The sequence below is a fragment of the Rattus norvegicus genome, chromosome 20 (assembly GCF_021556685.1).
Source record: "Rattus norvegicus strain SHRSP/BbbUtx chromosome 20, alternate assembly SHRSP_T2T, whole genome shotgun sequence".
NCBI lineage: Eukaryota > Metazoa > Chordata > Mammalia > Rodentia > Muridae > Rattus > Rattus norvegicus.
The window spans coordinates 6,931,443-6,956,560 of NC_141553.1; the positions used below are offsets into that span (position 1 = coordinate 6,931,443).

The following is a 25,118-nucleotide window of genomic DNA, read 5'->3' on the forward strand; positions in this document are numbered from 1 at the left end:
TCCACCTGCCTCTGCCTCCCAAGTACTGGAACTAGAGGTGTATGCCACCACGCCTGGCTTAAAAACATAATCATATTTTTTATTTATACGTTCATACATTAGCCTGCTTGGCTATGCAATCGCCACTACATGCACACAGTACCACAGAGAGGCCAGAAGAGGGCACCAGATCCCCAGGAACTGGAGTTACAGTTGTGAGCTGCCCAATGGGTGCTGGGAACAGAGCCCTGGTCCTCTAGGAGGAGCTCTTACCCACAGAGCCACTGTCCAGACTCCTTGTTCTCTTCCGTTCTCCCCTCTGTTCCCTGCTTCCCCTCCCCTTCATGAGACAGGAGAGTAAACACAGCCACCAATGCTCCTTTGTAGTTGGAACAAACAAAACAAAAACAAAAAAACCAACTTGTTTTTCAAATTCTTTCTCATCTTATGTAGCCGCTACAACAAAGCCGGGCCCATGGCTGGTGCATTTGCCATATGTTTCTGGAATCAACTCATCTTTGTTTCTTTTTTTCTTTTTTTTTTTTTCGGAGCTGGGGACCGAACCCAGGGCCTTGCGCTTGCTAGGCAAGCGCTCTACCACTGAGCTAAATCCCCAACCCCCTCAACTCATCTTTGTAACTGGTATGATATTCAAGCAAAGTTTCTTTAGAAATTCCATTTTTGATGAGTAGGGTGATTTTTTTTATTTTTATTTTTTTAAAGAATTGATTCTTACATTTCTCACTCAAATGAAGACTAAAATTTTCCTCTGAAACTACACGGACCCGGGCTTACCTTTTCCCCCCCAGTAACATGCTGTATAAAAATGTTTTCAGAGTCGGGCAGTGGTGGCACACACCTTTAGTCCCAGCACTCGGAAGGCTGAGGCAGGAGGATCTGTGAGTCGGAGGCCAGCCTGGTCTACAGAGCGAGTTCCAGGACAACCAGGGCTACACAGGGAAACCCTGTCTCAGAAAGGGCTGAAGGTACAGCTCAGCCATTAAATATCAGGCTCACAAACAGAAGGACGAGACGATACTTTCTAAATCTGGTTTCCTGCAGACCTGACCTCAGCACACACACACCCCTCCCCATTTTTTTTTCTTTTCTTTTTTTCGGAGCTGGGGATCGAACCCAGGGCCTTGTGCTTGCTAGGCAAGCGCTCTACCTCTGAGCTAAATCCCCAACCCCTAACCCCTCCCCATTTTTAAGACAAGTTCTCACATAGCCTGTGCAAGCCTTGAACTTTCTATATGGGTGCAGATGACCTTGAATTCCTAACTCCCCACCCCCCACCCCCGTGTCTGTCTCCAACCATCGCTAGAGCCCTCAAACCCGCAATGCATGTGCCAGGGGAGAACCTGAGGTCTACCAGCATCCTGGCTGGCCTCTCTGCAACAGTGACAAAATACTGAGGACAGTCAACGTATGGAGGAAAGGACCCATTTCATCTTATGGCTACCTGGTCACAATCCATCACCCCGGAAGTCAGGGCAGGAACCTGCAGGCAGGACCTTAAGCAGGAATCTGGAGGAATGCTAGTTCCTGGCTTCTGTCTCTTCTACACAGCCTAAGGCAGGATGTTACCGCCCATGGTGGCCTGGGTACATCAATTAGCAACCAAGAATGCACCCCACTGGGGACTGGAGAGGTACTTAGTGGTTGAATGTCATTACTAATCTTGAAGAGGACCAGGTTCAGTTCCTAGTGCCCAGTTTGGGGAGCCTACAACCTGTAACTCGAGTTCTGGGGAACTGGATACTCGCTCCTGGCCATTTTGGGCACCCTCGTGGTGTACAGACATACAAAGCCAGCAAAAACACTTGTATATAAAATTGTTTTGTTTTGTTTTAAATTTCAGTAAGCGAAAGCAAGCAAAGAACACATCCCCATCGATGAATTTGACTGCGCCAAATCCTCAACTGGGGTTCCTCTCCCCGGGGAACTCTGGTTTGTGTCAAGTTGATAAAAGCAGACCAGCATGCTTGGCAAGCACTCTGCCTGCGTGCGACTGAGCTCCGCCCACAGGCCTTCAACTGTTTTCTGACTTACAGAAAGTCACAGGCATACAGTGAGCGCAGCACCAGAGGAGGAAACCACACTTTTTGGAGAATGGGTGTAGGAGCCATGAGGGGAGATGGTCGGGTCAAGAAAGTGCCCGCTGCAGAAGGTGACCCCAAGTTCGGATCTCCAGCACCAGCATGAGAGACGGGTATGGTGGCCCATACCTGCTAGCTCAGCACTGGTGGGGCAGATCAGGAGGGAGGTGGCAGAACCCCACCACCCCCAGAAGTCACTGGGCAGCCATTTCTATGTACTCCAGGGTATGTGAGCTCTCTGTTCAAAACAGCTCCTTTCTCTCCGAGAGAGGCCAACAATGATGTGTAAACCTAAGTGAACAGGCTGGGCCTCAATCCATCGAATAGACTATATTTAATAGATATATTCAACAGAGGCCTCAGCGTCCACGAACTCCCTTCCTTCTCGTGGCATCTGGGGGGGGGGTGCTTTCCCAAGATCCTCCACTCTGTGTTGGCAACTCTTGTGTATCCTTTTAGGCCTGTGGGGAGACTTGACTCAAGGACGAAGGGTTTATTCTGGAAAAGGCCAGCAGAAGGGGGCCTGGGTAAAAGCATCCGGCATCCAGTGACTACTTACAAGCGAGGGCAGTTACACAGGGCAGAGAAGGCCGAGAGGGAGGGGAGGGCAGTGTTTCCATCTTGTCGCAGTTGGCTGGGGGAAAAGTTAAAGAATACCAGGTGGTGATAAACATCTCTCATGGTCGGCCATTACTTGCGGTCAAGAGGGCAGGGAGGGAAAACTCTAGAAAATTAAGGTGCTCTAGTGCCGGGAACCAAACTCGTTTATAATTCTGAAGCTTGTCATTGTTTAACCAAAATGTAGGTAACTTTACAAAATGGTTAACCGCCTGCCCAGCCCGGTCTGAGCAGTCTTTCCTTGAGAAGCCAGCTCCCCATGCAAGCACCTTTCCTTTCTGTGTCCCTCTCTGAGTGACCATGCTGCCTCAGCCTTTGAAGCCAGGTCCAAGGACGCCTACCATAGCCGCCACAGTGATCCCAACCAACCAGTACCTGCTGGCTGCTTCTGAGGCACCTGGATCTCTGCTAAGGCCTTTCTGCTGACTGTGGTGGGGACAGAAAAAAGATCTATTCACCCCAGACAGGGCACCAAATACAGACTATAGGCATGGTTCTATCCAGTTCAGATGGGCGAGCCTTTCAGGTTTACGGGAGCAGGTGCAGTCATGGTCATCCAGTCATGGAGAAGGTGGTGAGCTCGAACTTCCATCCCCAATACCCCACACACTGGTGGAGCACACTTGTAATCCCGGTGCTGAAAGGAGGAAGAGGAGGAGTTCAAGGCCAGCCCAGGCTACAAGACACCCTATCTTTTGGTTCCTGGGCCACAGCCCTCTGGTACAATCATCAGTGCCCTTCAGGCAAGTACTCAGCCATAAGCACCAGTGCCAAGTGTGCCGGCTGGAAAAAAAACACAGAGAGGGCAGTGGGCTGTGAGGAGACTCCGATGGGGCTGTCCACAGTGTCTAGATACCTATGTGTAGCCCGGGAAGAAAACACAGGGAAGTGAGGTGTCCCCTCCCCTCCCCCACACTTCACTTCTTTGTAGGGCAAGCAGAGAGCAAGTTGGGGTGATTCTTTCCCTAATCCCCCTCCCAGAACCAGCCTAGTAGAAGGGGAGGTGGGCAGCCACATCCCCTAGATGTCTGGATCCTAAGCCTACACCTCCCAGGGTCCAGTGTCCCTACCACTTGCCAGAATCTGGCCTGATTTGCAGAGATAAAACCAATCTGACCCTCCATTCCCCAAATTAACTTCTGGGCTTGCCTCTTGGGTGCCGAAACACGAAACACGTCTGGCCACCCAAAATCTGGCAATCGTTTACACAAACACATCGTACCCCACCTCGGTGAACGGTAATTGGTTGCGATCATCGCACCGGAGAGGCTTGCAAGGCTCCAGGGCTCCAAAATCTCCCTCAGGTGGCTTAAGTTAACCAAACCCAAAATAACCCAGCCTGCTTCAGCAGGCCAGGACACTCTTAGCCCCAGCATCACCAAGGTGTTTGGGGAAGTTCTAAAGGATAGGAAGGAAGGAACTATCCCAGCCACCTTGGCTGCACCCATAGAGAGGACAGACGTGAGGCTGGGGGGTGGGGGTGGTGGGTGGTGTGGAGACCCCGTGGGACCCACTGTCTGCTGGGAGCTGAGCTTTATGCCCCGCTGAGAAGAAACAGGATTAGGGAATTTCATGCAGTTTGGAAAGGAGGAGCCGTAGCCAGGGCTGGCAGAGGGAAAAGTTCTGCTTTCTGCTTTTTTTTTTTTTTTTTTTAAAATTCTTGCCGGATTCCCCCACCCCCACCCCGCCCCCTTCCCCCAGGAGTTTGAGTCAGGAGGATTAGGGGTCCAGAAAATAAACTGATTGAGCTCCCCGAAGGCTGCTGGGTGGATGAATTGGCACCTTTAAATAACGTTAATTTCTGGAAGGCCCAAGTTGTTTCCTAAACTGCTGTCCCAAACCTCTGGCTTTCGTCTGTTTTTATGGTTCCTCTCCTGGTTGTAGGCAGGAGCTGCCGCCAGGCAACAACCAGCACTAGTGACGTTCCTCAGGCCCAGTACAGACCAGGAGGAATCATTTCCGGCAGGAAGGGGAAATTTCTAAGTATCAAGGTATTTTTGGGGAAAAAAAATATATATGTAAATCAGTCTGCCGTCGAAACAGCCCCTCACTCGCACCTGCAGGGGTACCCTCAGGAGAAAGAGCCCACAAAGCCCTAACACAGCTGGGACTTCATTTCCTAGGTAGCCCCGGGGGCAAGCCACTTAACCTCAGTTTCCCCATCCGTAAAACGGGGTTAATCATGCTTCAGGAGCCCGGGTAGGTTTTAATTGGGTAATGGTTGTGGCGCCCTTTGATGTAGTGAGTTTTATTAACTTGCCAGGGATCCCCTGGGGCCAGAAAAAGCAGTTAAACCAGAGGAGGGGGGGGGGAGAGAAAAGGAAGAAAGGGCTTGAAAAGCAAGCCAGGCTCCTGTGCTGAGCGGTTCCAGCTCCGATGCCAGACGGGGTCCTTCCAGGCTGCCCCAGGAGCCGCTGGCTGCTCAGGTGTGGGGATGAGGGCCAACCCACGGCCTCAAGTTCCCATCCTCCCTCAGCCCCACCAAGGTTCTTTGCTGAGAGCAAGGTCTTTGGAGTGGAGTTTAGAAAGGTTCCAGCCTCTCTCCCTCCTGAACATTAAATAGACAGATGCAGAGGGCTGGCACCCCGCCAGGGCTCCTGATCGGAGGACATGGGGAACAAAAGGCAACCATACTGACTGCCACACTCCACCTTTTGCTGAGCCCCCACCTGTTGGCCACCAAGACAAATCTAGGACTCCATGCCTCAGTGTCCCCTCCCTAAAACCGATTCCAACTTTTTTCTTCCTTTCTTTTCTGAGACAGGGTTTCTCCGTGTAACCCCGGCTGCTCTGGAACTCTCTCTGTAAGACCAGCCTGGCCTCAAATTCAGAGATCCGCCTGCCTCTGCCTCCCAAGTGCACACCACACTAGGGCTCAGCCCTAGTTTTGTTTTTTGTTTTGTTTTGAATTCACTTTTCGAGCCCATTAGTCAATTAAAGTCAGGAGGTAATAACTACACAGACACAGCCCAGCAGGGTGAACGACCTTCCAACTTCCAGGGCTGTCCCAGGCTGTCAGAACCTGTTACCCTCCTAGCCCAGGCAAACCGGAAGGGTTTTTTATCGCCCTTCTGAGCCCTCAGAAGGGCTGGAAAATGCTGTTTAAAATTCCTAAGGAGTCATTATTGATCCCCAAAAGATAGGCAGGGTTTGTTCTCTCTCTTCCTAGGAGGGTTTTCTTAGCCCAGGCTACCTTCAAAACTCACTACCTTCATACAATGAAAGATGACCTTGAACTCCTGCCCCCAACCTGGAGGGACCTGGGATTAGAGGGGGCAGGGCCGCACTACCTGGGCAAACAGCAATCCTGTTTCTTTCTACTTGGCTCTGACACTCGTTTTTCTCGCCTGTGAGCACTGGGGATGATGCTGGGAGTCGACTGTGTCTACAGCTGATTGTATTTCTCTGTGACAAACTCACACGCGGCTGGCACAATGAGCCTCCCAGCACTGACTGAATAAAGTTAACTTTAAAAAAAAAATTTTTTTTTTTAAAACTCACATGGCTGTTTGGCCTTTTTCTTTTCTTTCTTTTTTTTTTTTAAATTTATTTATTTTATGTATATGCGTACACTGTAGCTGTCTTTAGACACACCAGAAGAGGGCCTCAGATCTCATTACAGATGGCTGTGAGCCACCATGTGGTTGCTGGGATTTGAACTCAGGACCTCTGGAAGGGCAGTCAGTGCTCTTAACCGCTGAGCCATCTCTCCAGCCCTTAAAAAAATTTTTAATGTTTTATTTAATGCACACTAGTGTCCTGCCTGCTTGTATCCTGTGTGTAAGGGTGTCAGATCCCCGCCCTCCCCTCCCCGGAACTGGAATTACAGACAGCTGCGAGGTGCCATGTGGGTGCTGGGAATTGAACCCAGGTCCTTTGGAGAAACAGCCAGTGCTTTTAACCACCCAGCCATCTCTCCAGCCCCCGACTTTTACTTTTATGAGACTGTGTTTGGTTCACATATGTCACAATGATCACCAAGTCCAGAAACTGAGTAATTTAAGGCTAGGGAGATTGCTTAGTGGTTAGAGCACCAACTGCTCTTCCAGAGGTCCTGAGTTCAATTCCCAGCAACCCCATGGTGGCTCACGGCCATCTGTAATGGGGGATCCGATGCCCTCTTCTGCTGTGTCTGAAGTCAGCCACAGTGTACTCACATAAAATAAATATTAAAAAAGAAAAAACACAAGTTCAGTTCTCAACACCCACCATCAGGAGACTCAGAGCAACCTACTGTCTCTGACTTTGGGGAATCCGATGCCCCCCTTCTGGCTTCCGAGAGAACTGCACACACATGGCATATACTCGCTTGGAAACACACACACAAATTTTGGAGGAAAAAAAATATAAAGACCAGTGTAGGGCTGGGGGTAGAGCGCTTGTCTGGCATATACACAGAGCCCCAAGTTTGGTCTGGAACACCAAGTAAACACAGGTATACAGTGCTATTGGCCATCTCAGCACTAGGTAGAAGCAGGAGTCTGAATTCATGCTCAGCTGTGTAGGGAGCCTGAAGCCAGCCTGGGCTACATGAACCTGCCTCAAAACCATGCAAAACGGGGCTGGAGAGACGGCTCAGCGGTTAAGAGCACCCGACTGCTCTTCCAGAGGTCGTGAGTTCAATTCCCAGCAACCACATGGTGGCTCACAACCATCTGTGAGGAGATCTGATGCCCTCTTCTGGTGTGTCTGAGGACAGCTACAGTGTACTTATATATATAATAAATAAATAAATCTTAAAAAAAAAAAAAACCATGCAAAACAGACTAACTTTCCATAACCCACTAATGCTTTACTCAGTGTTTTCTGTCCCTGAGCTGTATTTACTTTGGTCTTTTTAACACAGGGTCTCTAGGGAACCCTGACTGACTCGGGTATGTAGAGCAGGCTGGCCTCGAACTCACAGATCCATTCGACATCTGCAGGAACCAAAGGCTCGAGCCACCCCGCCAGCTTTATTTGGGTGTTTTAAGTCAATGGAAAATAATCCCTGCTGTTAGAGGAAATCAATGTATTAATTCTACGGATGTCCTGCCCATGCTCTCCGGATCCCCCACCCGAATCATTGCAGACATCACGGAGAGAGGTGTGCAGACGTGGGGACCACTTTTAGGGGCTGATGGCTCTCAGAGCACCCTTGACAGACACTCAGGTAATGAGGGCAATCTTCCCAAGACAGATCTAAACCTGACTTTTACAGCATGGGGGGCGGGGTGTAGTGGAGGAAGGCAATTTACATGAGGAGAAATGAGAAACAATGATTAAATCAAAGCCGCCCTGGGCAGCCTCTCCCCCCTCAGCTCCTCTGAGAACAGCTCTGCTTCAGTTCCCTCCTGAGCTTGCTGCCCGCTCCAGTGGACCCAAGCCCACACTCTATAAATCCTCTCAGCCCTTGCCCGGGAGCTGCTGACTCTATGTATTTTGGGTCCCTGCATTCAAGGCCCCTCATTCTTGGCTGGTGACATGAAGATTTGTAACCGATAAAATATATTTTTAATGTGTTTCCTTCAGGTTCTGATTCCATTTAGAGAGCAGGACGGGGGAGGGGAGAGGGAGAGAGATGGGGATAAGGAGGGGGAGGGGAGGGGGAGGAGTGAGGTGTGTTAACGGAAACAACTTCCCAGCATCCAATGGGCTGGGAAGCTGAATGGTCCAGGGCCAGTCTTCCACCTCCCACCCCGTCTGGTCTTTCTCTCTCCCCACCTTAGCTTTCCTGGGTATGAAGTGAGGATAAATATTTGTCTACGAGATGAGGCAGTTGTAAGGATTAATTGGTCGGTGCTCCAAGAAGCCTTTGAAGATGAAAGACGCTCCATGCAGATGCTAAGTAAACTCAGAAAGTGTCTGGCTTTAATGAGCCAGGTGAAGCCAGTGCAGAGGGCTGGAGATTAACTGTGCCCAGCCTAGCGCCTGCCTGCATGGGCCCCCGACTGAGATCTGGGCGGAGTTCCCTGGGCTCCATCCAGCCTGGCTCCCTCCCCTGGCTCCTAGTGCGTTGGTCCTCGGATAGGAACTGAGGAACTGAGGTGGAATCGAACCCAGACTTGAAGGTCAAGAGAGCCCAGATCTTAAGGCGCAAAACTAACACAGGGCCTGGGCAAGTTTCTTAACCGAGTGTCAGTTCCCTGTTTACTTGTGTGTGTGTTTGTGTGTGTGTGTGTGTGTGTGTGTGTGTGTGGTGTGTATGTGTGTGGTGTGTATATGTGTGTTGTGTATGTATGTGTATATGTGTTGTGTCTATATGTGTGTTGTGTATGTGTGTGTATGTGTGTATGTGTGTGTCTGTGTATTTGTGTGTTGTGTGTATGCATGTGTGTATGTGTGTTGTATATGTGTGTATGTGTGTGTTCTGTGTGTATGTGTGTGTATGTGTATGCGAGTGTGTGTATGTGAGTGTGTATGTGTGTGTATGTGTGTGTATGTTCGAGTGTGTATGTGAGTGTGTATGTGTGTGTGTGTGTATGTTCGAGTGTGCATGTGTGTGTGTGTTCTGTGTGTATGCATGTGTGTGAGTGTATATGTGTGTGTATGTGTGAGTGTGTATATGTGTGTATATGTATGTGTGTGTATGTATGTGTATATGTGTGTATATGTATGTATGTGTGTGTGTGTGTATGTACGTGTGTGTTTGTCCTAGTCACCCAGGGTCAGGTTGGGTTGTGCTGAATCTGCATCATAACCACAGCTACAGTGACTGAGCCCTTACCAAACCTAGGTATTTGCTTCCTGTGTTTTGCGTGCATAAGTGTTTGTGTGTTATGTGCAGGTCAGAGGCTGATGTAGGTGCCTATCTCTCTCCACCTTTAAAAAAAAAATATTTGTGCTGGGTGGTGCTGGTGTGTACCTTTGACCCCCAGCACTCAGGGAGGCAGAGGCAGACAGATCTCTGAGTTGGAGGCCAGCCTGGTCTACATAATCACTTTTAGGACAACCAGGGCTACACAGAAAAACCCTTGACTCTAAAAAACCAACAACAAAAAAGAAACAAAAACCCAATAATAACTATTGACTAAATAAATATTTTAATTTTATGCGTATAAAATGTTTGCCTGCAAATATATGTATCACCTGCATACCTGGTGCCAGCAGAGGCCAGAAGAGGGCATCAGATCCCCTGGGACTAAACTCAGACAGTTGTGACTCTGTCTGTGCCTCTGTGTGTGTGTGTATGTCACTATGTATGTGTGTGTCTGTGTCTGTCTCTCCCTCTCTGTCTCTCCCTCTGTCCTTCTCTGTCTCTCCCTCTGTCCTTCTCTGTCTCCCTCTGTCCTTCTCTGTCTCCCTCTGTCCTTCTCTGTCTCCCTCTGTCCTTCTCTGTCTCCCTCTGTCCTTCTCTGTCTCTCTCTGTCCTTCTCTGTCTCTCTCTGTCCTTCTCTGTCTCTCTCTGTCCTTCCCAGTCTCTCTCTGTCACTTGATCACTTTTTTTTCTTTTTTTCGGAGCTGGGGACCGAACCCAGAGCCTTGTGCTTGCTAGGCAAGGGCTCTACCACTGAGCTAAATCCCCAACTGTCTCTCTCTGTCATTCTCTGTCTCTCCCTGTCTCTGTCTCTCCCTGTCTCTGTCTCTCCCTGTCTCTGTCTCTCCCTGTCTCTGTCTCTCCCTGTCTCTGTCTCTCCCTGTCTCTGTCTCTCCCTGTCTCTGTCTCTCCCTGTCTCTCTTCCTGTCTGTCTCCCTCCCTGTCTGTCTCCCTCCCTGTCTCTTTTTCCCTCTCTGTCTCTTTTTCCCTCTCTCCCTCTCTGTCTCTGTCTTTCTCTCTCTCCCCACACCCCATGTGGATTCCTTGCCCCATGTGATGATGGGACCTGAACCTGAGTCCTCTCCATGAGCAGTCAGAACTGTTAGCCACTGGGCTCCAGCCTTCCATGTAGTTTTTGAGACAGTCTCTCACTGAACTTGGAATTCACTTATTCAGCAAGATTAGCTAGCCACAAGATAAGAGACACCTGTTTAGAGAGACAGACAGACAGACACACACACACAGAGAGACACAGAGACAGAGAGATTAGCCAGCCTGAAGTGCCAAACACCCGATCTTCACTTCCCTGTTACAATTCCAGGCACCTGCCACCATGCTCGGCCCATGCCATGTTTGCCAGGGATCTGAACTCAGATCTTCATGCTTGCCCGGCAAGCATCTTACCAAGGTCACACGGCTGAGGCAGCCATTGCTGGTTACCTCAGCGAAAGCCTCCACTGGCCAAGTGCGGTGCACGGGGTAGCCCCTGCCCTTCAGCATGGAGACTTTAATCATCCGGTTACAGAGGTGGGACCCCAATTCCAAAGGCAGAAGGGCAGGAGCCCCAGCCGACGAGACAAGGGCTTACAGCTGTGGAAGGGTGCCGGGTCTGACAGGCTGTAAGGCTCAAGTCTGGGCCTGCTTGAGGCGACCACATCTGGGACACATGATACTTTGTGAGAAGTGTCCTCTGTCAAATCCTGGGATGGTAAGGATGGCTGGAGCTGAAAGGTTGGGACACAGCAACCTGGGGTGGTGCTATGGCTTAGGGGGTGCATCTTGGAGGCTGTGGCCTGCACTGCTGGGAGTCTCAGGAAGTCATCTGACCAGAGACTCAACATGAATGAAACTCATTGAGGCTCTGGCTTGAGCAGTCTTAGCTTTGAGGTCTTATGAGACGCCAGGGGGAAACTAAGGCTCATGGACCAGCAATTTCAAGCAGGCATGATGGTGAATGCCTGTGATCCTATAGCTGGTTTGAGGCCTGACTGAACTACCTAAGACCCTGTTTGCAACAAATGGAAAAAAGAAAGAAAGAAAGAGGGAAAAAAGAGAGAGAGAAAAACAAACTCACCAAATTTGGCCCTCCTCCCCTCAGCGCCATGACATCACGCCAGCTGAATGTAGGCTGGGGAAACCCCTGGTCAGGACAGAAATATCTTTAGCCGCTGCCGTCCATGATGGAAAAGGGAAGTGGAATTTTGTTCAAATACCATGTTGTTTTGAGAAGTCTGACTAACGTGAAAGTCCCTATTTAGAAATGGTTGACTCTGCCTTGAAACTCGTCCGGAGTTTCCACAGCCGCATGTTGACTAAGGCCTCGAAACACAAACTTCCTGGTAGCTACCGGCTCTAATCACCTGGGACTGAGAGCTCCTCCACCAGACAATCCCAGAGCTGTGCTCCGAGGGCCTCCGCCAGGAAAAAGCCTGGACTCCATTTATCAAAGGACAAAGAGACCCCAGGCGGGGGCCCTAGGCCTGAGCCAGCTGAGTCCTCCAGAGAGGAACCTGGGAATCGGAAAGAGTCTTGGGCGGTTTTGCCAAGTCCCTTCTTAGAAACAGGAAAAGTGAGGAAGAGGGGACAGGCTACATGCAGCTGGCTCGCATTCAGCACCTATGAAATGTCGCTCACTGAATCTTCGCTTCTACCAGGAGAAGCCCCTGTCCATGTTCCCTCCCTTCCCTTCATCCCAACTTGCTTCTGGTTTTGGGTTATCCTGTTGCCCCAGTGGTTAAATCGTTTCAGGGATGGGGAGATGGCTCAGTGGGCAAAGACCTCCCAGAGGATGAGAACCCCATTTGGATCCCTAGTTTTCCCACGGAAAAGATCAGCTGGGTATAGTGTTCTTGGAGCGGCAGGACTCGGAGGACCGTGGGCCAGCCAGTCCGTCTAACCAATCACTGAGCTCCAGCTTCCGTTAGGAACCCTGCCTCATAAGGGAAGGTGAGGAATGATTGTTGCATAAACCCTTTGCCCCTAGGGAGCCACACAACACCCATCTCCCAAGTTTCGAGACGAACCAAAGTTCAAGCCCACCCTGGGACCAATGAGTTTATCAACGCTTACTTACAGAGCGGGGTGACCCAGAAGTAGCCACTATGGAAGGTGGGCACCCAGCGTGGAAGACGCCGATTTTCCCCATGGCTGTGTAGACGGAGCTGCCTCCTCTCAGCCTTCCTCACCTACATCCTCCAGCCCCTCCCCGAGCCCCGGAGACCCCGTGCAATTAGGGCACAGTTGCCTACAGCTGGCTGCGTGCGCAGGTGAGTCCATGACCCTCCCCGTCCCTCCTCCCATGAAGGAACAGCAAGCATCTAGAAGCTGTGATGATTTTTGCCCGGACAGACTCCTGAAGATGAGGACAGTGTGGCTCAGAGGATAGAACGTGGAACCTGGAAGCAACCCGGTGTCAAGCTCTGGCCTATGGAGCGGGTGCACGCACCCCTCTCCCCATGCGAGCGTTCCTCACGTTCCTTCACAGTTCAGCCACGTGAATTGTAAGTTCTGTGAATATCCCAGGTGAAGTCGATTCCTAGCAAGCGGCAGAGTTGAAATTTAAGCCCAGGTTTTGTTCTTTCACCGCTCGGTAACTAGAGCGCCACCCCTTGCGTCGGGCGCGTGGCTCCCCGGCACAGCAAGTGTCTGGCATGCATGAGGTCCTGGTTTTGATCCTCAACGCCACCAAAACGGGACAAGGATGACCTGGGCTGGTGGGATTTGCAATAATAACGGAGTAAGGGAGCGAGTAGTGGTGGAGCTCTAGCACGCCAGAGGACCGAAAGTTCTAGGCTAGCCTGGACTACAAAGAGAGACCCTGCCAAAACAAGCGAATGAATTTAAGGGACACAAACTGTAAACCCCCTCAGCTCTTTGGGAATCAAAGCCTGGCCCCCTCCTCGTCCTCTCCCCTCCTCACACACACCCCCCTCTCGGCGCTGTCTGCTTGTCCTCTGAGGAGCCCACAGCAGTCAGGGGACATATTCCAACAACCCTCTGGGATATTCACCTTGATAGACACGGGGGGGGGGGGCGCTTCCCATCTTGCTGAGAAAACCCCCTTTCCTTAGGAAAGCCGCCAGGTCCTCGATGGGTCCTCGATGGCCTGACATGTGCCATTCTGCCAGCATTGCCCCTAAGACACAGGGAAGTCTTAATTTTTGTCTTGAGGTGACATCCAACCATCTAAGACCATAGAACCAACTGAGCCAAACGCATCTTTACAGTTGAAGGAAAAGGTTAGCGGCAAGCAAATGACTTGCTAGCACCCCAAAGCTGAAGGCAGAATAAAGGCAAGAGACCAGGGTGCCCCACCCTGAGAGCAGGACACCCCATCCTGAGACCAGGGCACTTCCCACATTCTGAAATCCCAACTAGCCTGAGGCTCCTGAGAGGGGATGGCTTCCAGAATCCCCTAGAGAGGTCGGCCAGCAACTCCCTGGCTGTCCTAGACCAGCCCCTGCTGACCTACCTCAGCCCCTCAGCTCCCTGCTGGGGTCTGGGGGTGAGCATCAGAGCCTCAGAGTGGTCCACTGCTATGCACAGACACCCCAAAGGGCAAAGGTATGAGGCTCCTGGAGTGCTCACATCACCAGATAACTGACTACTACAGAGTTCCTCAGAGTAGAAGTTTCACTTTGCCATCGGGTCTTGGCACTGACTGCTCTTCTGGAGAATCCGAGTTCAAATGCCAGCACCCACAAGACAGCTCACAACTGTCTGTAACTCTAGTTCCAGGGGAGCTGACACCCTCACATGGACATACATGCAGGCAAAACACCAATTCACATAAAATAAAAATTTAAAAATATTTTAAAAACTTTAAAAAGATTTACTGCTACCATTTCTACCTTCAATAGAAATAGTTGATTTATTGTGTTGGTGTAAGGGCCATATCACAGGTGTCGGGAACAGGTGACAACATCTTTCCGGATCGAGATCCTTCCCTTCCACCATGTGGGTCCTGGGGGTGCAACTCAAGCCTCGGTCTTGTCAGTTAGTGTCTCCACCACTTGGCCAGCACGCCATCTTGCCTTTTCTGTTTCTTTCCTCATCTTTCCTCCTTTTCTTCTTTTTTTTTTTTTTTTCGGAGCTGGGGACCGAACCCAGGGCCTTGCGCTTGCTAGGCAAGCGCTCTACCACTGAGCTAAATCCCCAACCCCCTCCTTTTATTTTTAAAAGATTTTGTTTTTAATTATGTATGTCCCTGTGTGGGGCTGTGCATGTGTGTGCAATACCCGGGACGGCCAGAAGGGGGCCTCGGATCCTGAGGCGATGGAACCAAACAGCTGGAGCGCATGGTGTGCGAGCTTAGCTGCTGAGCCTCCGAGACCCGCTCCGATTCTGCTTTCTTTTGCTCTTTTCTCTCTTCCTCACCTTCTTTCTTTACAGGGTCTCCCTATGTAGCCCAGGCTGGAAGTCATGATCCTGCTCCCTCAGTCCCCCACACGCTGGGATGACAGTGTGTTACCAGGCTCAGCAGCTGCTGCCCCTGCCCTCCGTCTTCACACACAACGCTGTAGCCTAGACCAGGAAACCTCAGATCAAAGCCAACCCCCGCCTTTTATGTGCTGTGTAGCCTTGGCCAGGCCTCTGAACCTCTCTGAACTTCAGCTTGCACACTGGAAACCTGGCGACTTCATAGGGTCTGGCCAGGAGCGGGTGAGGTCATCCATTCATTTGCCTAGACCCAGAGCCTGGCACTTGTAAGTTCTTATGAGGGTCAGGATTAGCATTCTTGCCTTTCTTCTGGCTCTAGGGGAAAAACGTGCTGTTCACTGCGGTCACACTGATATCTTGTTGCCTGCTGGATGAACTCGGTTCTTTTTTTCCCACACGTAGTTGCTCCCTCTCTGACCCACCACCACCCTCCCTTTTAAAAACTTTATCTTCCCTCCCCCTAGGCTGCAGGGGAGTCACTCATCTCCCCTGCCCAGTGGGGACAGCGGTTGGGAGTCTGAAATGGAGAGACCAGGGAAAGGAACAGCCACACATATGAGGCCTCAGCCTGCCCTGTTCCCATCCCCCATATCGGGTCCATAAAAGGCTGCCCACTGCCTATAGCGGTGACCCTGCGGGGCCGCCTGGCCGCGGGCATGCTCCCCGGCAATTGTCTGTGGAGGAGCCCTCCCGTCCCTTTTGATGTTCAGCCAAGTGGAGTGTGATGCCACAGCAGGGTCCCAGAGAGCAGCTCGCACACGGCCTGTGGCCTCCGCTCAGCATGGCCATGGACCCATGGACGTGGGAAGCAGCAAGCAGGGGGAGCTCTCCTTTGGGTCCTCTGGGCCTGCTACTGGCCTGTGGCCACAAGGCGCTAGGGACTAGGTGACAGAGAGGGAAAGGTAGCTTAGCCTAACCCTCTTTTTGTAGATGAAGAAACAGGTCCAGAGAGGGACAGGAGTCGGCTGAGTCGCACAGCTGGTGCAGGCTGAAGCTAGGCTCCTGTTCTCACCCCGTCCTTCTGTGGGCACCTTGAACGGGCCTTCCAAACCCGGGAGCGCCCTAGGAAGCTTTCCATGACTCTGACCCTTGCTAGCTGTGTTACCTAGAGAGGTCGCACACAACCTCTCTGAGCCTTAGCATCTCCTTCTGGAATCACAGGGTGAATGCTTTTCAGTTACTCAGAGAATTTATGAAAGTCCCTGACATGGAGCCTCGAACTCAACACAGGCCCTGTGGAGACAGGTAGGAGAGAGGGAATGGGGGGAGGGAGAGGGAGAATGAGTGTGTGTGTGTGGGTGTGTGCGCGCGCGTGCGTGCACATGTGTGAGCGTGTGAATGTGAGGGTGTGAGTGTATGTTTATGTAAGCCTATGTGTGATGTGTGTGCATGTGTGACTGTATGTGTGTGTTGAGGAGTGTGAGTGTACACATGTGCGCATGTGTGAGTGTGTAAGAGTGCTTTGAGTGTGTGTGTGCATGTGTGGGTGGGTACATGTGTGGGTGGGTACATGTGTAGGTGTGTGCATGTGTGTGTGCATATATGTGTTGAGTATGAGTGTGAACTTGTGTATGTCTATAAGTGTGTGTTTTAGTGTGTATATGCATGTGTTGAGTGTGTGAATGTGCACGTGGTTTTTTGAGTATATGTGTGTAAGCATGTGTATATGGATGGATGACTGTATGAGTGTGTGTGTTTGAAGTATGTGTGCATGTGTATGTAAGTATGTATGAGTGTGCATGTTTGAGTGTATATGTGTGTATATGTTGTGTGTATATATGTATGTGCATATATGTGTGTGTTTGTTTTAGTGTGAGTGTATATTTAAGTGTGCTTGCGTGTGTAGGGGCACATGTGGGTATGCACACATGAAGACCAGAGGTTGCTATGGGTTCCTCACTGATTTGGCCAGGCTGGTGGAATTGAGTTCCAGGAACACTCCTGTCTCCCTCTCTCCAGTTGTCCCTGCCACCTCCAGGCTTTTCCATGACAGCTAAGGATTCACACTCACACCCTTACTCTAGTGCAGCAAACGATAGACTACAGAAGCCCCTCTCTGGCCCCAGATGCAGCTTCACTGCCTCATGACTCTGGTTCACAAGGACACAATTTGACTGGGATGATAGATGATGTTATTTCTCTCACAAGACGCTGTTTAAACTTAAACCACAGGGTGGGAGTGGCGGCCCCACCACCCGGACACACAGCTCCCACCTCACCCTGAGAGAGCTGCCACGGCCAATGGGAAGATCAGCCTGGATGTAGAAGGCCTTCTCTTCCCTTTAAAGACATGACCTGGCATCTGCACATCCATGTTTTAGGCCATGCACTGGATAGCATGTTATCATGTAGTCACACGTAGCTGCAAGGGAGTCTGGGAAACAGTTTCTCACTCAGTGTCTCAAACTATCCCACACCAACGGGGATGTTTGGCAACATCAGGAGAACATTTTTAGTCACAAGTGGGGAAATGCTAGTAGGAGACAGAGGGGACACAACGGAAGGTTCTAACTATACACAGGGAAAGGCATGCTTGCTGCCAAACCTGAGGACCAGAGTTCAATCCCTAGGACCTGCATGGTAGAAAGAGAGACTTGACTCTCAAAATTTCCCTCCAACCTTTAAGATGTATATGTGTTATCTTACATGTATGTACGGGTTCCACCTAAGTACCTGGTGTCCAAGGAGGCTAGAGTGTTGGATCCTCTGGAACTGGAGGTACTCGAACCTTGTGGGGATAGGGAAATAAACCTGTGTCCTGAGTCCTCTTCTCCAGTCCCCCCCCCCCAACTTTTTAAAAGTAATAATTCAACCACAAATATTGGAACTGTCCTAATTAGGGACCATGCTGTATTGGAGGCAGTTAGAACAGAAACTCCAGGCTGGGGAGACAGCTCAGTCTTTAAAATGCTTGTCTCACAAGTGTGGGAACCTGTGTTTAATACCCATAACCCATGTAAAAAAGCAGAGTGTGGAGACAGCGCAGGCACTCTCCTGCTCTCCAGCCTTGGGCCAGTGAGAGGCCTTGTTCCGAAAAACCAGTAGATGGCCCCTGAGAAATGACACCCAAGACCAGCCATGTGCACACAAAGGAACCTGCAGACTCTGGCAAAAGGGAGGAGGGAGGCCGGCACCTGGGACACAGCACCCCCAGCCACATCACCCACATGTAGCCTCAGCCTCATGGCTGCAGGGGATTAGAACACATCTTTTCCCAAGGCTTCTCTCTCTCCAACAGGGATCAAGGTTCTGCATCAACAGACCTCCTCAGAACTCTGGAGAATTAGTTCTCAAGGCCGGGAGGATTGTGGCCAGGCAGTCTGAAATCCCACCCTCTGGGTGGCCTACAGGAGCCACCCGGGGGAGCAGGAAGCCACATGCCTCCCAGGGCGATGGACCCACAGGTGAGGTGGGCCTCTTCCCTTTCTTGGTTTATCTCTTGAGAGAGCTTGATCTCCTCAGAAATCCGCTTCTCATTCCATTGTCTGGGGTTGTTTGAAATCGGGGCTTGGCACAAGAATGAGAACGGAGGGTTGGGGGAAGAAGCTGTCGATTTCTGGAGGAAGTAACCCAGGACTTCCTGTTACCCATTCCGCAATGCTAACCTCCTGTTCTCTGCCCTGCCTGAGCCCCTCGCCCTCCGAGTTAGGGTGAAGGCTGTGGAGCCTGTACCAGGCAGGTTGGGACCAGTTCTGCTTCTGGGATCAGCTGACCGGGAGAATTCAGAGTGGCTCAACCTCTGTATCCCCAACCTCTGTGGTTTACTGGGCACCTATAACATCCTACAAGCTGTCTCCAGCCCTTCACTGAGGAGTGTTACTCTCTCTGTCAACCCACGACAAAGCTACCATGGCATTATAGCCTTATACAAAGGGTCAGAGAGGGGCTGGGGGTGTGGCTCATTGGTAGAGTGCTTGCCTAGCATGCATGAAGCTCAGGGTTCCCTCTTCAATGCTGTAATCCCAGAACTCAGAAGGTGGAGGCTGGAGGAATCGGGAGTTCAGGGTTAAATCACACACCTAAGGCCTCAGTTAACAGAGTTTAGAAAAGGTGAGGTTTGAGTTCTTCCAGAGCTTCGTGTCCTGTGGAGGCTGGCTGAAGGGACCTAACTCATTATTGCAGGCCTAGGCCTCTAGGGGAGGCCTCACCGCAGATCAATACTCAAAAGAACGCCACCATTCACTGTGTCCAGCTGAGGAAACTCGGGGGCCTGCCAGGGGCTTCTTCAAAGCCGCACGGAATCAGAAATGAAAAATAATGTCCCCAGACTGGCGTCAATGTCTCATCCCCACCCTGCAGGATTTGAGTCCAGTGGGAGGGCTGAGCTGGGATCCCAGGGTCTGCGTAGCCTGTGTGACGCCTCAGGGCTGCACAGAGGGAACCAGTCTAAGGAGAAAGGTTGTTTTGCTTGGAAGGAGCCAGCAGTGACAAACATAAAAAGAGTCCTGGAGGCTCCGAGCCACTTTTAGAGAGATGCTCGGTTAAGCTGTCCCTACACCTAAAGGCCACAAGCTGTCTGTCAACAGGAAGCCCCGCCCCATGATGCATCCTTTCCCCCAGTGGAAACCAGAAACAAGGGGCTGGGCCACCTGACTGAAGTCGCCAAGTCCAGGGATGACCTGGCTTTTAAGGAAGGCAGCGGTGACCTCAGATTTTCCCAGGCCTGGTCTACCTGGTCTACCACAGAGGTGCCTGAAATAGCTCACAGTTCAGGGCTCACAGAATAGGGAGGGCACTGCAGTCGGCAGCGGTGGTGTTATGGTGCTTCATTATCAGGAGTCTAAACACTCTGCCCCCAGTTCCACCGGCCAATGCTGGAGCTTGGAGACAGAGAAATAGAGTTTCATGGCTATAGAACACCCAGAAGCTCCACAAATCGTGTGTGATCCAAACAGAGGGATGCCCTGCAGGATAGCCCGTGCCCAAGAGGTTATGAGTCCCACATCAACCTTTGTCACCACACCTGAGGGCTTCGAATAGGTGCCAGGCAACAGAACGTGGTAAATCCGATTGAAATACGGTTCTGTCATCCAAAAGGAAAGCTCTGACCCATGCCGTGACGTGGATGTGTCTCAAAACATAGGACATGAGAGAAGTCACATGCTGACCACGGGCTCCCCTTGGAGTCCGGGCTGGCCTGGAACTCACCATGTAGCTGAGGATGCATCTAGATGGGTGCACTTCCTGCCTCTGCCTCCTGCATGCTGGGATTATGGGGGTGTGACGCCACCATCCTGGAGGCATAAATATTTTGTAACCTACTTTTTAGAAGGGTTCAGCCTCTCCTCTAGCCCACCATCCAGCAGAGGTAGCAGAAGTTATCAGGACCTGTTCAGCAATCGTGGTGAGGCCCTAAGCAATAGAATAGTCCTTTGGGGGCGAGCTCCATCTTCTCAGGCAGCAGTGCAGTCCCATAGCAAACACCACACACAGCTCAGCGGCTGCAGACCGGCCCTCTAGTCAGGCAGACACAGTCATGAGCCAACAACTGTAGCAGACACCAGGCGAGAACCAGCAGCTGTAGTTCAATCCTGAAGAAACCTCCAGGCTCACCCTGCCTGAGGCAAGGCCACTGAAGTGGCAGGCTGACGAGGGAACCTCACAAGGAGGTCTTGGGCGAGTTTCTCTCAATGGTGGCGTTACCGCAAGTGAGCTCAACAACGCTATGTAAGGCGAACCAATACGTGTGTGTCGTTAGCGAGGACTAGCGAGGAGGAGCAAAACAAAACCAAAGCTCAGTGCCGGTCTCCCACTGTCTGTGGGGGTCACATTTATACTCCTCCATCATGGGTCCTTTCCCGTGTCTGCTGTGTCCAAACACCCTTTCACCTGTGTCTGCTTCAGGAAAACAGCCTTTCCCGTGTCTGCTTTAGCAAGACTTCCTTTCACCTGTGTGCCCCAGCAAAACCTCATTTGACGTAACTGACCTGGCAAAGAACCTAGAAGTTTCCACTCCACCACCCAGTCAGCTTCTTTTTGTGACACTCCGAGACAGTCTCACTCTGTAGCCCAGGCTAGCCTGAGGATCAGGCTATCCTTGAATGTGTGATAAACTTCTTGCCTCCACCTACGGTGTTTGTGTGTTTACATGTGTATGTCTTGGTGTGTTTACATGCATGTGCTTACACTGTGAGAGGAGATACTGGCTCTCTGGTGCAGAGACTGAGAGACACAGGGCAGGTGGACCAACCCACCCTGTACCGTCCGTCACGTAACCCCCTCTGGGCATCATCTCCTTTCCTCGTGAGTTAGGACGTGTGTGGAAGACGGCAAGCTCTCTAGAATGCTGGGACAGAAAACACCTTTTCAAGGACCCAACTAACAAAGGTGGGAACGGTGGGCCATGGGGGAGGGGTGCTGCAGACTGTGTCCCAGTCATGGAAGAGACTGCCAGTCACCACAGAGTCGTCTGGGCAGTAACAGAGCAGGTATCAGTGGCTCGGCCAGGACAGTCATTTCTCTTATGAAAGAAGTCTAGCTGGGCGGTGGTGATGGCACACACATTTAATCCCAGCACTTGGGAGGCAGATGCAGGTGGATCACTGAGTTCAGGGCCAGCCTGGTCTATATCGAAAGTTGTAGGATAGCCGGGGCTTGGTAGAGAGACCAAAAAGCGAACAAAGAAGTTTGGTGGTGAAGGTCTGGACTGGTACCTCTGGCCCCTCCTGAGTTCCGACTCTCGCCACAGCAACTCTCAGCCTGCAAGTTACCTCATTACCAAGGTATCGACTGAAACCACAGCTATTACATCTGACCTTTAGGCACTGAATAAAAAAGAGACCACCACCCTCTGACACACACACAACGCACACGCACACACTCACGCATGCACACATGCACGCACGAACCCATCTTTAAGGAATTCCAGGATGAGAAGTTTTCTTATGCCTGGGGCATGGACTTGGGTTGATTAACTCTCCAACCTCCAGGCCATCTAGGGTCAGAGGAGACAAAGCCAAAGAAAACCCTCTTCCTACAGAAGGCGCCTTCTCTATGGTAGCCATGGATAGGGCTAGGAGTGGCTGCACCCCGTGGGGCTGGGGGCCTGAGGCACAGAGGAGAGTCAGAGGGGAGGAGGGGGCTGCTGTTAAAGGACACCCTGCCGCCATGATCTGCTTCCCCAGAGCCATGCACCCAGACCCTAGACTCAGATTCCAGCCAAGGCCTCCTGCCTGCTCAGTCCTCAGGGCCCAGACTGACAGGCAAACAAGCTTGACCCTGCAGGGGAGGCTGAGCCAGCAGCAGAAAGCAGGCCTCAGAAAGGCCCGAGGAGTACAGACAGCGCCTAGGCCCCCTACAGGGCCCAAATAACCCACAGCTGAGTCAGTCTGCCCACACAAGGGTCAGTTAGAGACAAGAAGCCAAAGCCCCAGCCAAAACCATTCTTGACAGCTTTTTCACCAAACAAACAAAAACAACAACGAACCCATCCCACCCCACACTCCCACCTCAACCACAGAGGTGCTACCAACAGGGGTCACCTCGGAACAGCCCAGGCCAGGCCTTGAGTCTTCCCTTCAGCCGTGGCGCTACCAAGGAAACCCAGATGGGCTCCTCTAGCCAGGCCTCCTAGCCTCCAGGCCTCAGGGTCCTCATCAACCCTGTCCAACATCTTTCACTGAGGAGAGGAAGAGGGCGCGGTGAGAATCTAGGAGTGCCCTACAGGAGCCTCTCGTACACGCAAAAGCCCAAGGTGACAGCGGCCTTCGCTTCCAGTGCTGAACACTTGAGGGTAGGGGCTTCCACTTCCCCGCAGATCTGCCCCTCCCCCCACCCCCAACAAGCCGTGGGAAAGCAGGCCTCAGTGAAGTCAAAATCTAATTGGTTCCAGCTCCCAGAGGCCAGGGGAGGGGCCTGCAACTCTTGAGTGGTATAAAGAATTACAAGCCCCAAGTGCTGTCCCCATCCCTTAGGCGTAGCCTGTGTAAATCAGACTCCGGTGGCCTCCATGCTTCCTACTCCCTTTGCCCAGGACGTTCAGAAAGCCAGAAAAAAAAAAAAAAAAAAAAAAAAAAAGAGCCTGAGAAAGAAAACCAGGAAAAGTGGCTTCGAGGGGTTTCCCTTTTGTGTGTTTACATTCAATTTCTTTTTATTCTCTGTCATGTGTGTGTATGTGCATCTCTGGGTGTGTATACGTTGTTGGGCATGCGTGTGAGTACTCAAGTTTGGGTACCAGAAGTGAGTGTATGGTGTCTGTTATTGCATCTCTGTTGTGCTCAAAGCCTCTGACCAAAAACATCTTAGGGGAGGAAAAGGTTTATTTCATTTTTTTTTTAATTAAAAATTTTTAAAAAAAATTTCACTTTATACTTCCGGGTCACAGTTCACCAATGAGCAAGATCAGGTCAGGAACCTGAAGCAGAAACCACAGAGGGTTGCCACACTCTGGTTTGTTCACTGATTCACCCATAGCTTCGCAGCCCCCGACCACCTGCGTAAGGAATGGTGCCACCCACAGTGGGCTGGGCTCACTTTTAACAGTTAACACAATCCCTACACACTGGCCTGGTCTAGGCCATTCCTCAGAGGCGTCTCCTCTCAGATGGTGTAAGGTGGATCAAGTTAGAAATAAAGGTTAGCCAGGGCACTCGTTCACGGACTCTAAGACTCAGTGATTGGTTAACAGATGAGCCCCAGAGACCTATCTGGCTCTGCCCCCACCTTCCATCAGAACTGGGTGCATTTATGTGGGTACTTATAAAATATAATGCAACCAGGAGGGGGTACCTGGTGGGCCCATGCCAAGGTATCCCTCTGAGAAATCATGCCATAAGACAGACCTGGTATAAGGAGGTTTATTTGGGGGAAGGGAGGGACATGTAGACCAGGAGAAGGGGTAGAAGTAGACAGAGCCACGAGGGCAGAGAAAGCGGGGACAGAGAAAGACAGAAAGAGAGAAAGGGAGAGAGAGAGAGAGCGGGAGAGCGAGCCAGGAGCCAGGAGCCAGGAGGGGGGCGGGAGAGGGAGAGGCTGGGGTATTGAGCTGCTGCAGCTGGCAGTTGAGGCATGTGATGACGCAAGCTGTTGCTAGGTCCCTGTTGCTAGGTCCCTGGGAGGAGCCTAGCAAAAGCGCTTGTAAGCCAACACTGGGGATCTGAGCTCAGGTCCTCCTGCTTGCACAGAGAATCCCGGACATCTCGGATTGTTTGCCAGTGAACACACAGGAGTGCCAGCCCCAGAGCCTGAGCTCCCTGTCCTAAACAGTCGTGCCCGCGACGGGCAGCCCTACCTGAACTCCTTCGGCAAGCCGGCTTTGAGATTGCATGAATGGCTCCACAGGACGGCTTTCTTCCTCTCTAGCTTCTTTTCAGCATCACGTCTGTGACACCGTTGTGTGTATCTGCCATTTATTCTTGGGGCAGAATAGCAGCCGTCCACGGAACACGCCAACTCATTCTTCCTCCAGCTGGGAGCTGTGAAAGCACCGTTAACCACAGACCTTTCTCTTCATTCCACACCTTTCCTGGGACATATATCTATATGCGTATCTATATATCTATCACAACACATACACATATATAGATATATAGTTCAAATATTTTATTATTTACGCTGGGCATCATGGTGCCTTTAATCCCAGCACTTGGGAGACAGAGCCAAGCACATTTCTGTTGAGTTTGTGGCTAGCCTGGCCTACATAGTGAGTTCTAGGATAGCCAGGGCTACAGGAGGAACCATCTCAAAACAAGAAGAATATTTTATTATTTATGAAGGAGATGCTAGTGGTGTGTGTGTGTCTGTGTGTGCATACACATGTGAGGTTGAGTTGTAGACAGTTGTGAGCTGCCCCACATGAATGCAGGGATCAGAACTCAGATTCTCTGTAAGAGCATCAAGTGCTTTTAACCAGTGAGCCATCATGGGTTTGGTTGTTTGTTTTTTTTTCCTTAAGGCACAGTCTCATGTAGCCCAGGCTAGCCTCACAATACCTTTTATAGAAAAATGAAATGGAACCCCTCATGCTCTGCCTTACTTTCCACTGAGCCTGGAGCTCACCTGTGTGGTTGGTTAAGCCGACTGGCCAGCCGGTAAATGAATCCTGCTGTCAAATCTGAGGACGGGAATCCAATATCCCAGGATCTACTTGGTAGATGGTGAGAAGAAGCCCTGTGCCTTCCAAATGTCCACCACGGCCCGCCGCTTCCCCACAGTAATATAACAAAGCTATTTTTTTTTTTAAGGTAAGGAAAAGACAGAGCCAAAGTGGGAGGATCTGTGCCTTAAGCTCACTTTTGCTATCCAGTGAG

General features: G+C 51.1%; 2 long non-coding RNA genes across 2 annotated transcripts; one reads left to right on the top strand and one right to left on the bottom strand.

Annotated features, from left to right (window-relative positions):
- Nucleotides 1–1,806: 1,806 nt before the first annotated feature.
- LOC147998551 (uncharacterized) lies at nt 1,807–14,033 on the bottom strand. Its single transcript, XR_015645614.1, has 4 exons — nt 13,904–14,033; nt 13,442–13,567; nt 11,507–11,572; nt 1,807–3,333 (listed from the first exon to the last, which is right to left on the bottom strand). It is a non-coding gene; the product is annotated as an uncharacterized LOC147998551 (long non-coding RNA).
- On the top strand, nt 12,394–20,941 carry LOC120098860 (uncharacterized). The gene is made up of 5 exons (XR_015645613.1): nt 12,394–12,698; nt 12,781–12,932; nt 16,033–16,116; nt 18,110–18,275; nt 20,716–20,941. It is a non-coding gene; the product is annotated as an uncharacterized LOC120098860 (long non-coding RNA).
- Nucleotides 20,942–25,118: the final 4,177 nt, after the last annotated feature.